This window comes from Bradysia coprophila, assembly GCF_014529535.1.
Source record: "Bradysia coprophila strain Holo2 chromosome X unlocalized genomic scaffold, BU_Bcop_v1 contig_26, whole genome shotgun sequence".
Classification (NCBI taxonomy): Eukaryota; Metazoa; Arthropoda; class Insecta; order Diptera; family Sciaridae; genus Bradysia; species Bradysia coprophila.
In genome coordinates, this window is record NW_023503313.1 from 3,973,956 (window position 1) to 3,980,784 (window position 6,829).

Here is a 6,829-nt window from a genome sequence, read left to right on the forward strand (position 1 = left end):
AAAACAAAAACGTTCCATCCATCCGTTGTGAATTTATAGTTGCCATAATTTACGATAAAGAAGCTGCTTAACATTAATTTGAATTATTGACATTCAGAATTAGTGGAGAACGCCGTTCGGGTGAGTGTTGTTGAAAGGTGCTGGCGTTAGGTTATTTACACCACAATTCATTGTAATCACTTTGCGTAAAGATATTGAACAACGTGTATTGCATTGTGAATGGTAAGAGTTAAAAAAAAAAGAAACAAACAAAAGTGTACCTGACCATCATTGGACATCCCAGTGTTTACATACCCTCCACAAAAAACATGAGGGTTGGATTCGCGTGTCAAGCAAAATTCCACGTAGACATTTTCTAGTGAAATGCGTCATAATTTGGCTGATTTGTGGTGTGTTTGGTGTTAGGCGAGCGATACGTTATTTATGCACCTTACTTTCCTCAGAGTGAATGTGTTGCTCATTTTTTTAATTAACTAAAAATCGGAAATATATTCACCACTTGCATGGCATATAAGTAACTTTCCTGGTGGTTTTCTGTGGAACAAATGGACAATAGGGCGTACCGAATTTTTAGAATTTTAAGGGCCGCGATAGGCTGTGTGCGGAAAACGTAGATCATTGAAAACTATTTCCAGGCATATGGTTGATGGATCCGAAGGTGCCCGGGAAGAAGTCCCCCCGGACGACTTTAACTTTCAAATGGTCATAACTCGGAAAGTTGAGAGTCAGAGGCGCCGACTTTAAATTCGTTCATGGGGGGCTCATGGGGGGCAAAGAGCACAAAATGATAAAAAATGGTTGAAAACCCTAGGAATTTAAAGAATTTTTGCATTGTCATGGGGGGCAATCGCCCCCCTCGCCCCCCTATACTCGGCGCCACTGTTGAGAGTATTTCTGAAAACAATGTTCTAGCAGGATGTAGAGCGTTAAAAACTCTACAAAACTGCCAAAGAAACCGATGGTCCAAAAGGTGTGTCTGTCGAGGTTTTCTAACATCGAAAGTTCGGCATTTTCGTTTTTGACTTTTATTTCCTGAGAGACAAATTATTAACTTTAGCTTTTGGCATGAGGTTGTAGAGGAGGTCGAGTACTACCAGTACACTAGGCATTGTCCCGGTCGGCGATCCATCCGAAACCACTTTTTCAACATTAATGAATGAACTTTTTAAGTGTACCCACGTCGCCCACGAAGCCAGTGCAGACACTGTAACCGGTGTTGCTGAGTCGAGGTAACCTTGGCCAGTAAGTGCACATAATATTCCATAACAGTAGCTGAACTCTTTTACAAAATATTTGGGATCTCGATGTAGCACATTATATTGACACGGTATACCACGAAGTTCAACCTTTTGTAAAAATATCGAAAAATGTGTATTTGCAACGAAATCGACTTCTTACTACTGTTCGTGGGTCAAATAACTAATTAAAACGATTATTTGTTGTTTTTCTCACAAATTTCACTTTCTCAGATTTTGTAGTACAAAATGTGCTACACCGAATTCTTAAATATTTTGTATAAGAGTTCAGCTACTGTTATGGAATATTATGTGCACTTACTGGCCAAGGTTACCTCGACTCAGCAACACCGGTTACATTGTCTGCAATGGCTTCGTGGGCGACGTGTGTACACTTAAAAAGTCCATTCAAAAATGTTGAAAAAGTGGTTTCGGATGGATCGCCGACCGGGACAATGCCTAGTGTACTGGTAGTACTCGACCTCCTCTACAACCTCATGCCAAAAGCTAAAGTTAATAATTTGTCTCTCAGGAAATAAAAGTCAAAAACGAAAATACCGAACTTTCGATGTTAGAAAACCTCGACAGACACACCTTTTGGACCATCGGTTTCTTTGGCAGTTTTGTAGAGTTTTTAACGCTCTACATCCTGCTAGAACATTGTTTTCAAAAATACTCTTAACTTTCCGAGTTATGACCATTTGAAAGTTAAAGTCGTCCGGTGGGACTTCTTCCCGGGCACCTTCGGATCCATCAGCCATATGCCTGGACTTAGTTTTCAATGATCTACGTTTTCCGCTCACAGGCTATCGCGACCCTTAAAATTCTCAAAATTCGATACGCCCTAATGGACAACTGTTATCCTCAACAACAACAAAAATAAACGATTAGCTCGAGTAGGATAAGCTTAAGACGTGTCCTGAAAAATTCTGCTTTCGTCACGAGTCATAAGGATCACAATGAGACGAAAAACAAAACAAAAACATTAAAACAATTTCAGCTTTTCTTAGCAATCACTTTTCGAATCACTTTTTACAATGGGATAATGTCTTTTTTCCTGTTCTGCCAGAAAAAATAGTATTTGTGACGAAAAGTAGAATTTTTCAGGACTAGTCTTAAGCTTGTCCTAACGAGGCGTGGCTGATGCGACTTTATAACCGCTAATTGTATGTTAAAGCTAATGAAGTAAAAGATTTTGATTGAAAAGAAGTAGTTGACTTGATTTATTATGCTAATGATATCCTTACGTCTATGAAAAGTTATATTGTCAACCATCGTTGCATGTAATCAATAAGTGTCAACTGTTCCATTGAATTCTTCAAAACTGAAGAACTTGAATAATATGAATAAGAGTGTCGTCGTTTGTGTAATAATCTCTCCGTTTGCTTTTATCAACGAAAAGAACTGGCAATATGATTTATCTGTGATGAGAATGAGGATCAGAGACCTGCATTTCGAGGAAAAGCATTTTCATGTCAGGCTCATATTTAAAGAATATGATCATAGGCCGCAAAAATTCACTCTTCATGTCTAAGCCCTTATATGCAGTGAGTGGATTCATTGAGACATCGTTGAAGCAAAAGGAACATGGTTTTTTGTCTTGATTGTCGATCGAATTCGGTGTAACATATTTGAGACCCATGAGTAGCGATTGGGCATGGTTTTTTTAAAGTTCCAAGATATTTGAATTTTACGAAACTTGGGTATAAGTGATAGCCTGTTCTGATCCTTTTGAGGTACCGATCTGTGACCACCTACCCAACAAATTTAAGAAATTTTGTAAGAAAATCATGGTCGCGCGTAAGAAATAAGGAATGCGCTTTTAATATCAGCTTGCAATGTTACTTGCCGATTTGCTGTTAATTGGAAATGATTTCTTTAGACAGGCGTTGACAGACATCAAATATTTATTTTTCATTCATATTTTAACGCAATAATTTATAACAAAACAAATTGTTTTTCTATTCCAAACAAATATAAGCTTCTAGAGACCATTGACACATAAGATTTCAATTTTTCTTATTCCGTTATTGAATCTGAAACAAAAAGATTTGAAGTTTCAAAAGTGTGAAATGCAAAAAAGCTAATTTTGTGAAGCATTTGGTATGAAGTAAAATTAAAAGAAATTCGAAAAAAAAAACATTGGGTTGACTTACGAGTCACAACATTAGAATCACCCTGTGTAGTAGGAGAGAACGATAAGTTCAGCAATTGTTTCAATTTTAAAACAATCACTGGATGAACTCTTACATTGCTCTGTAGCTCTTTTTGGTTATTGTGTTCAGTGTGAATAATGTACAGATTTTTGATTGAGTCAAGTATTGAAAAAAAAAAATGTGAAAAAATCTAGTTCTGCGTTGATCGCTTACAAAATTAAGACATCCGTTTACAAACTAAAGTGTCGCAATTGTGAAAGAAAATTAAGAATAAAACGGTGGTGTCGAACCTGTGTGAAAGTTATGGCTAACAAAAAGATAATCGGTAAGCGTCTCAGACTTAAGGCTTTGCATTAATCGGGTTGGTTTCGCGGCAATGCTTCCACTACAAGCAGGAACATGAAGTCGAGTGGATGCAAGTTGAAATAGTTTAGGCAATTTATTCTTTTGCTGCTTCCAAAATTTGCTCATTACTTCAATCTCTTTTGCAAAATTGGAGCTGGTCATTGCTGGCAGCTTTAAGTAGATAGCAACCTCGTCCATTTTTTCAAATTCATCATTGTTTGCTTCGAATCTTGAAAATCTGCTTGTTTTTTTATTTATTTCTTTCTCCTTGACAGCGCCTTCGAAATTGGTAGTTCTATTTTTCTTCGTTGGTGGAGCATAACTAGATTGCTCATCCCCAAAGGTATCGTCTGACACCTTCAATCCATCCAACAACATACGACCTTCAGTAATTATATGATCACGGTCTGCATCATCCAACATTTTTAACGCTTTATATCTAGGATCCAGAAAACAGTCGATTTTGTTGTCTAAAGTGGGACAAAATCTGGTGCCAAAATTTTCTCTTGCAATTTTTACGATCCGTTCCATTTCGAGGCTGCAATGTTCGATACTTGTTAGGTGATCCATTAAAACAGCGTGCCATAACAGTATCTTATTTGCCGTTGTATGAGTTGTTGATGTTAGGTCATCGAATGCTTCCACGAAAGGCTCCAAGAACGTTAGAATTTGGTCCACCTTTCGCTTATTGAACATCAATCGGGAATCATCTTCTTCGTCATCCAATATTTTTGAAATATTTTCGGAATGTTCGATTATTGATCGAAGCATTAGTATCGTGCTCTTCCATGTGTTGTCTTCTTCAATTAATTTTAGTTTGCAATTTTCCATTGAATTTACGTGCTTGACTATTCCCCGACAATTCGTTAATGTATCACGTTCATCCGTGCTGGAGGTATAGGAGGTAAGACACGCATTTAATATTTTCGTTATAGCTTCACCAACGCAATTGTTTCGTTGGAACGGTGAAGCAAATACATTCGCAAATAATTCATTATTCGGTGTAACGATTTTCAAATTCAACAAGTCGTTCTTATCAGCACCAATGTTGTTAAATTGTTTAAATAATTTCTCACGAATACTTTCTTGAGTCTCATTCGAGTTCAATAATAACGAGAAGCAGAATTTCTTCTCTAATCCTTTCATTTCGTCTTCGAAATGTTGAAGGCTTATAACAACGACCTTGCTGATACGGTGAGGGTGAGTTGACACTTCAAAGTTCTGAATCTCATTAGTTAAGGAGCACCATTGACGTTGGATTGAGTTTTGAAATACTTTGCAGAGATCTTGTTCTTTGCCTGTTTTAATTTTGCTCATCATTCGATTGGCTTGACTCGAACTTGGAAATACGGTTCGTAAGTCAATGTTTCCGTTCTTATGTCCCAGTGACACAAACGACTGAGCCATACTTAAAAAGTTCTCAGAGTCACATATAGACTCACATAAAACCATCTCACTTGTGCAAAACTGGATAAGGTTAGTTGCAACTATTTTTCTTGTTGGCCCTATCTTGTCAAACGGTAGGCTTCGAAACTTAGTTACACTGCTTCTTTCGTTCCTTATCGTGGGGCACTTATGTCGTAACAAGTGCGAAGTTCCACTGTCTCCTTTAAACGATAGCAATCCTTTACATTGAATACATTGAACAAATTCGATGTGGTCTTTCGAAGAGCTATTTCGTATTTTCAGGAAGTCATCCCACGCTTCTGACTGTCCATCAAATTGGTAAGTCTCGAACACACCATTTTCAAGGCTGGTTAAAATTTCTCCTACTTGCGCTTCCTTGTTCAATCGTTTTTCTTCGTATTTCCGTCTATTTCCCTGATTATTTTCCATAACTGCTAAGAAAACTAGAGGACGATCCGATACAGTACTCTGCGAGAAAAAACTTAAAGAAAATTGCAAGTCAGAGAATAGGGTCTACTTAGTTTCGATTATACATAGTTCGATAACCCTGTTACTAATGAGAAAATTCAAATTTTGATTATGTGGAAGAGCTTCAGAATGTTGTTTTTATGATACAGATTACATTAGAATTCTACTATTTATTCATCAGAGTTTTAGACTGGAACCGTACCGTTACTACCAATTTCTAGCATTAAAACCTCCGTTTACATTGTTTCAGCGATCAAGAAAAACTAAGGAGCCAGCGAGTGTGTAACGTTGTTTATTTAAAACAATTTGACAAACACTAAAACTAATCGTAAATTTAAGTAGAATTTACACCACAAAAAGACCATTTTCAAGGCTGGTTAAAAATTCTTCTTCGCTGTCCGTCCACATACCATTTTCAAGGCTGGTTAGAAATTCTTTTAACATTTTCGTTTGGCTCGTCGTATGAGATCTGTTGGTCGTTGCTTTTCTGTAAACAGGTAAGAATGTTGTCTTGTAACGATGTCAATATTTCATAGAATCTGCCTGTTACAAAGATTACGAAAAACGGTTCCAAGTTTAAACTCTGCCATACTAGATATAGAATTGGTAAACTAAAACAAGACACACAATAAAAGAACGCAAAATTTGACGTGCTGTACAAAACGTGCAATAATAACAACACGACGATAAACAATAATTGAAAACCGTGATCCGTTTTTGCTTTATGTAGAATTGGCTGTTAGTGTGTTGGGCTGTATTGACACCTTCAGTGAAAACATTTTTCGTAAATGAAACAAGGAACTAGGCAAAATCAGCCTTATATGAATACTTCAATTTGTTAATTTTACTTACTGTGCTGGTAACACGAGGTTTTATGACGCTGGCAGCAAGTTTACCGATAACATATAGTTGACAAAACTTTATTAACAACTAGTAACACGTAATTTGATATTATATTTACATTTGCAACACGAACACAACAGATACACCACACACCATTAGTGAGTGATGTCGGAGTGTTCTGTTTTGACAGGTCTAATGCGTTTCCACCTATTGTTGTCTCATATGCTAGATAGAAATATCGTACAAAGCCAAAACAGAACAACAATAGTGCTGCATCCAGCTGTCGTCTTAAAATCGACTCTTTAACCCATTTACTCAACGTATAGAGTAAATGCTTGTCGCCGGACAACAAAAAACTCACAGGGTGGTAAAATT